Genomic DNA, 8,002 nt, shown 5'->3' with positions numbered 1-8,002 from the left:
CAGGCAGCGGCTCTCCAGGGTCTCAGGCTGAGGTCTTTCATAGCACCTACTTGCCTAGTCCCTTTAACTGGAGATGGTGGGGATTGAACCAGGGACCTCCTACGTGCCAAGCAGATGCTCTACCACTGAGCCATGGCTCCTCCCCATGGTGGTAGAATGACAGGCGTGAGGATGGGATTGTAGTTAGAATATGCCAAACTCAGAAATAAGATCCAGCCAGCCATGCGTGCCGCATGGGAGCAAAGCCCCTGAATATAGGATATGGTGGCAGAGACTGCCTTTGTGTTTTGAAATGCATTCCCACAACCATGAGAACTAGAACAGTAATATTTTAAACGATTGATGAAATCAAATATTTCACAGAATCTCTCAAAATCTCTGAAAAAGTTCTGCCAGATGAGCAGCAAACATACTAAAAGCAAGTATGAACCTGCAGCACATTTACCAACCATCATATATTACGTTGATTTATAATTTTTTCCCAGCAAATCTGCATTCCTAAAAACTGTGCTTCAAGCATTGTAAGGGAAGGGTTCCAATCCAGCATTGTTCCAAATTGCCCTTTGCGTGTATATAAAACTCTTGTGGGAACATGCAATTGCCTGTTCCCACCATCTGCAAACATTATTTCACACTAACCAACACAGGAGATTTCAGCAATTTGCAACAAAAAGTAATTACGGCTCCTTCCTCATTTGATTCAAATGGGGGGGGGGAGAGAATTACCTGCATTATCTTTTGTTTCATGTACAATGGACAGAGGCAATAGGGAAAAGAACAAAAAAGGAATCAGAAAAGGATGTAAGGATAGATCGGCTCTCCTACCAGTAGGGTTGCCAAACGGCCAGGGGGAAAAAGTGTCCCATCTTTTTAATAGAGGTTTAACATGCACATATGGGCTGATGAAACTTTTCATGGTTTCAGGGCATAGAGCTAAATAACATCCATGGATAATTGCTTCTGAAGCAAAGAGACAGCTAAAGGGCTCAGTTCAGAAGTTGTCAACTCTGCCTAAAAGCCAGGTGACAGTAGGGTTGCCAGCTCTGGATGGGGAAATACCTGGAGATTTGGGGAGTGGAGCCTGGGGAGGGCAGGGTTTGAGGAGAGGAGGGACCTCAGCAGGTGCAATGCCATAGAGTCCACCCTCCAAAGCAGCCATTCTCTCCACGGTCTCTGTCATAGGGAAATTAATTGAACTAGTGGGAGATCTCCAGGTCCCACCTGGAGGTTGGCAACCCTAGGTGACAGACTGGCCCTGTTCATATGTTCAGTGCAGCCACAGAATACACTGTGTATTGCAAGATATTCCAGTCCAGATTTATCCTTTATACACGGCATAGCAGGTGGCCCTCTCCAAAGCAATGAAATCCAAAACTGCAATTCTGTGAAACATCAGAATCATTTATTTATTCATACAGACACTCAGATTTACAAGATACTTCTCCGTGAACAGAGAGCTCACAGATCTAAACTGCAGCGAAGCCTGCAATTTTCCCTGCTCCATGATAGGCCTTCCAGATTGTGAAAGTGATTGTAACTAAGATGTGTGACCCAGGAGCGGGCAGGTTACCGGTTCATACAGGTAGGCGACTCCCAGGATTTCAGAGCACGGCTCCAAAGTAACACTAACCAGCCCTACATGATTACTTCGCAGAACTTTGCCTCGCGTAAGTATTGTAAGCCAGACATTCACATAAATGGGGGAAAAAAAGCAAATTCTATTGCTCTCGCTTGTACTTTGGTCCTTGCTAACAAATAAACAGTTGTAAAACATTCCCCAGTTAACTTTTAAGCCTTAAGGGACATTTGGCAGCTACAGGCAGCTAGGAAAGAGTGATTATGGGCCATTTTTCTTCAGAAGAAATGATCTGTACGTTAATTTTAAAGCTAGATTAAAAAAAAAGTTTTAGTGTCTCCCCAGGCAAAATTTTATATATCTCTGTGTATGTGTGTGTATACATATGAATATGAAGGTACTGTAGCAGGGTATATGTGTGTTGTGCTGGACTCTGATTTGGAGAACCGGGCTTGATTCCCCACTCCTCCACGTGAGTGGCGGAGGCTGATCTGGTGAACCGGGTTGGTTTCCCCACTCCTACACAGGAAGCCAGCTGGGTGGCCTTGGGCTAGTCACAGCCGTCTCAGCCCCACCTACCTCACAGGGTGTCTGTTGTGGGGAGGGGAAGGGAAGGCGATTGGTAAGCTGGTTTGATTCTTCCTTAAGTGGTAGAGAAAGTTGGCATATAAAAACCAACTCTTCTTCTTCCGTTCCTAATTTAGTTCTAGGGGACATGCAAACATACAACAGTTAGCAAGACTGTGTGAGGATAGAAAATGGAAAACGGGCTCTCCCCCACCCCTGAGCTTAAGCAGTCCAGTCTCCCTGGGGACGGACCCTCGAGGGAGAAACAGCGTGGACACAGAGAGGCACTGCCACCACCCCCTCCCACAATATGGGACTCCACCCCCCAGTCATGACATCACAGCTTCTGCTAGCTTAGGGAGGGAGTACCTTTCCCCTACATTGATCGCATGCACTCACCAGCGGCAAAAGGATCAAGAGGGGTGTATGGGGGATAAACGTGCCATTTAAAAAGGGGGGGGGTCCTTTCTGTTTGCAGAGTAAACCTCTCTCGAAATGTGGCCTTGGTAAGTAGGGTTGCCAGCCTCCAGGTACTGAACATCATGCCCGAAATTCAGAGTTCCCAAGAGAAGCTATAATCCGTTACAACACCCAATGTTCCTATCTGTTACAACACACAATATTCCTACATTAAATATATCTAATACATATTCTAACATAAATTTCGTTTCCTAAACATATAACATTCCTAAGTTCCAAGTCATTCTTAGTAACGGTTACAAGTCTATGGACTTGTGACGTTACAAGTCTATGGACTTGTGAAGTGGGATCGATCTATATCACGTTTTGATGGCTTCATCAGCCCGCCGTTAATTAGATTGATCTGGTAGCATTACATTACAAATTGTGCATCATGCATCCGGTCCGTTACTTCAATCACAAGGATAACTAACTCAAGCGTCTGCAATTGACCCGCTAAGGTGTCGTCCCTTCAAACGTGCCATTTAAAAAGGGGGTCCTTTCTGTTTGCAGAGTAAACCTCTCTAGACATGTGGCCTTGATAAGCAGGGTCGCCAACCTCCAGGTACTAGCTGGAGATCTCCTGCTATTACAACTGATCTCCAGACGATAGAGATCAGTTCACCTGGAGAAAATGGCCGCTTTGGCAATTGGACTCTATGGCATTGAAGTCCCTCCCCTCCCCAAACACCGCCCTCCTCAGGCTCCACCCCAAAAACCTCCCGCCGGTGGCAAAGAGGGACCTGGCAACCCTACCTAGCAACCCTACAGAATACCCAGACTCAGGGCACTGGATCAGGTTCCACCTGGGCCTGAGCAGAAATGTGGCTAGAAAACCACGCGGGAACCCCAAGCAGGCTGCTCTGAGCTTTTTGGAGAAAGAGCAGGACATAATTATTAGTCACTCTTTCAGCATTTCTTCAACTATCACCATATACATAAGAAAATTTAAATAAACATAGATATAATAAGGTTTTTTGTTTTTTTTGTAACCTGACATATCCAGTTCTCTTAACTCCGTCCTTAAACAGGACTGTTTGAAAAGTAGTGACTAAATTAAACAAAAAATAGCTAGCCAAGCAATTTCGGGTTTCCTACAGCTGTATTCAGATGTCACATTAAGCCTGAATGTTCATGAAGCTGGCTTGTTGACGACGACCTCATGCAGACCATGATAGAAATATCCTTGCCAAAAACTAACTTGGGTTATCTGTGATGTATGAATGCAAGCATGCAGCTCTGCACGCCCAAGAATTCTAAACTGAGGTTTAATCCAGGTTTAGAATCTTAGGGGTTTTTTGGGGGGGGGACTAATTTAAGTTAAGGAACGTGGCTCCATGCATTTTCGGCAAGGGGGTAGAAGAAAAAGCATGGCCAAGTCCAACCACAAAACTGGGAATCACCCGGCTCGACGTCCTTAATCTGTCCATCTTTAAGAAAGAAAGTTGAGCTGATGCTGAGAACTGAAAATAGGTTTTGTTTCAATGCTTGGTGAAGGAGCTGCTTTGAACATAAAGCAAACAAACGTTGTTCCCCAGTTGAAAAAGAAATGTAAAAAAGTAGATTAGTTCAACCAGATCAGTCTGTTCCAGAACCAACATGCATGGCTTCACCCGCTTCTTTAGAACCTTAAGTAACAAGCTGTATTTCTTCAAGGGCTTCGATTTCATTCTCCCCCCATTGTTTCCTTTCTTCCATTCTTTCGCAAAGCAGATTTTTGTTTCAGAACGCCTAGTGGAGCTAACCAATTCCTTTCCTGCTACCAACCCTTTCTGAGATTCCACAGGTGCCCCTTTACCATATTTCATAGACCCTATTCACATGTCACAGTGAATGCACGTATAGACTGCATGTACGAGCATACACACCTGTTTGTAAGTCAGGGCCAACTCTATTGGGGGCACTTTGCAGGCAAAACCAGGCACCGGTACCTGGACTAATGTGGTGTTTGTGTAAAATGTTCAGCTGCACGTGCATTGAATGTAACATGAAAAATCACTGAACAAGCATATTTTAAAAAATCAAGTGTACACTGTACAAAGATTGTGCATGGTTTCACTGTAACTTACAAACAGGCCTATAGTCTCAATCAGTTCTTCCAAGGTTTCAAATGGAAGAGTATGGCCTGTAGGCACAGAACACAGCAACCTTAAGCAGGCTGCTAAGGGCGGGGGGGGGAGGCATCCTTGGAAACCCCACACACACTGGCTCGTGACATTATGGAAGAAAGATGGAATATTTAAAACCCCCGTCTCTTTGAAAACCCTTCCTAGCTAACAGAAATATATAAATATTGTAAATACAAACTATACAGCTTGGCTTCTCACAAAATGGAAAACGAACACTTCCCAATTTATTGCAGCTAGATAAGGCTACAGATCCTAAAAAGATCTTGGTCTCTGGAAACAGCTGGGGTTCAAAAATAACCGGTTCCTCTACCTTCCTTTGCAACCTTGCTCCTTATCGGTTGTTTTAACTTTATTCTCACTTAGATTTTCTTCACCTAGAACTCTCTAAGTGCCTGTTGGGGGGCGTGGGGGGGTTGAAGGTGATTGTAAGCTGCTTTGAGACTTCTTACTGTCAAGAAAAGCAGGGTGTAAAAACCAACTCTTCTTCTTCCTATAAGCAGAATCAAATTCCATACAATTGGGAGGAGGGAATCAAGGCTGAAGCGTTTTAAGGAAGGTGCTGGGGTGGAAGTGACCACAGATCAGTTAGTCATACCAGCTGCGTACTACTAAGGATTTTTGCTAGTCAACACACCCAATACAGACTCACTTGGAGAGATGCCAAGAGAGAAGAGAAAGAAGTCATGGATAAAGAGGCAGAAAGGTAGGAAATAACCCCTTTCTCAGCATAGCAGAGATCCCACTTTCTCTGCCATGTGTCCCCCAAGCTCAGGAGCCGCTCAAAAAAATAGGTATTTTTGAAAACTTGGCTTGTGCTAGTAAAATAGCGAAAGAGGTTACAGATCACGTTCGAAGCAAACAGATTGTGTTTGCAGAGGGCAAAGGGATATTACTGCTTAAAGGTCAAAGATCTTTCTAGTAGGGGGGCAGTTTTTTGGGGGGTGGGGGGAGGCTAGGGGACGCCTTGACAGTTATACATGGGAGGTTTTGCCTTGGATTTGCCACTCTAGGTGCACTGTCCCCCCATCCAGATTCTCGAAACTCAACAATAAGCCCCCATGCAGAGTTTTGAGAATTCGGATGGGGAAAATGTGCATCTAGAGAGCGGCGAATCCAATGCAAAACCTTCCATGAATAAATGGCCATTTGGCACAGCCGTCAAAGCGGATTAAGAGGCAGCCTTTTCCACACGCACACCCGGATCACCCGGACCGTAACGCCGAAATCCTCGCTTTGCAGCGTCAATCCAGTAGGGCGGTAGATCTCTCAGGCGGACCTACCTACCACCCGCTCCAAACGACAGCAGCGGGGTTTTAAATCGGCGTCGACCCGAAAAGAATTGCGGGTCATGCGGTTGCATTTTTTGCATGGATGCATTTGGAGTAGCTGCATTGCATTAAGCCACAATAACCACGGGATAGGAGCTGAGACGGGGTGGGGAAATCCTTCCGTTTCCCCTATTGGTTGTGCAGACAAAGCCATGGCTAGATTATTATTATTACTAGAAAAGGGCAAGAGTCCAGTAGCACCTTAAAGACTAACAAGAATATTTTCTGGCAGGGTGTGAGCTTTCGTGAGCCACAGTTCGCTTCTTCAGATACAGCTAGGACGTGAATCCATCTGTCTTTAAGTAGAGGAGAGTGAATTCAGGCAAGCATTAGTATGTCAATGTTCACAGTATGTCAATGTGAATAGCAGGCGTGATGGGCTTAGAGGTGGTCTGCAGAAGAGTCTGTGATGTCCAGGGGAGAGATGGGTGTGGAGAAATCAGCATTGGTCATGAGCCATGAATGCAAGGTCTTTATTCAGCCCAGGCAAATGCATTGACTTTAGTTGGAATATCAGCTGTAATTCAGCAGTTTATTACTTTTACTATTAAAGCGAGTGATGAAGGAAGCCATGAGCGAGAAGGGATCGCGACAGATCAGATTTAACCCCCATTAAATTGGGCAAGAGGGTTTCAATTCCATTTTGATTGCTGTAATTGGGGGGGAGAGAGAGACAAAGGTGTGTGTGTGTGTGTGTGTGTTAAGTGCCGTCAAGTCGCTTCCGACTCATGGCGACCCTATGAATCAAAGTCCTCCAAAATGTCCTATCTTTGACAACCTTGCTCAGATCTTGCAAATTGAAGGCTGTGGCTTCCTTTATTGAGTCCGTCCATGACAAAGGAGACAAGGGAGATTCGAGCAAAAAACGGGGAGGGGCAAAAATGCAAAAAAAAAAAAACACCAAAGAAAACCCTAGAAAACCATAAAAGAGACCATTCTTTCCACTTGCAAAAAGCAACACAAAAACTGCCAGGGATTTGCAATGAAAGCAATAAGGAAACAGCCGCCACAGCCACGAACGCCGAAGGGCGAAAGACAAAAGAAGTCGGGATCCAGTCGATTTACCTGATCCGGTTGGACGGAAGTCACAGAGCGGTGCAAGGGGGCCCCAGAGACAGGTCCTGCGGCTCTCGCTGCTGGCGGATCTCTCCTGCCACCGGGGCGGCTGCGGCGGCTCCTATTGCAAAATCTGCAAAGGGGGGGTCGGAGGGCTTCTCCGGGCCCCGCCTTCCCCTGCTCTGGAGCAGCGCCCGGAGGAGAGGCTGCCTGCAAGGGCGGAGGCGCGCTGCGCCAATGCGCGCTTCCCACGCAGGAGGAGAGAGGGAGGGAGGGAGAGGCCATTTATTCATGGAAGGGTTTGCATTGGATTTGCCACTGTATAGATGCACTTTTCCCCCCATTTGAATTCTCAAAACTTTTCATGGGGGCTTACTGTTGAGTTTTGAGAATTTGTTTTTTTTTTAAATATTTTTTATTACTTTTCCCATAACGATACAATCCATCTTGTTCGGCATTTCAAAAAGCTTATCAGTAAATATATCAGTAAATAACAATATATTGCTTAATGTATACCTTCATTATCCAATGCATATGAATTCTCAAAACTTTTCATGGGGGCTTACTGTTGAGTTTTGAGAATTTGTTTTTTTTTTAAATATTTTTTATTACTTTTCCCATAACGATACAATCCATCTTGTTCGGCATTTCAAAAAGCTTATCAGTAAATATATCAGTAAATAACAATATATTGCTTAATGTATACCTTCATTATCCAATGCATATGAATTCTCAAAACTTTTCATGGGGGCTTACTGTTGGGTTTTGAGAATTTGGATAGGGAAAATGTGCATCTAAAGAGTGGCAAACCCAATGCAAACCTCCCATGAGTAAATGGCCACTAGTGAGAGAGAGAGGGGGGCGCTCCAGCCTCCCACCTACGGCAG

This window comes from Euleptes europaea, chromosome 15 (genome assembly GCF_029931775.1).
Source record: "Euleptes europaea isolate rEulEur1 chromosome 15, rEulEur1.hap1, whole genome shotgun sequence".
Classification (NCBI taxonomy): Eukaryota; Metazoa; Chordata; class Lepidosauria; order Squamata; family Sphaerodactylidae; genus Euleptes; species Euleptes europaea.
Note: the sequence above shows the minus strand (reverse complement) of the source record.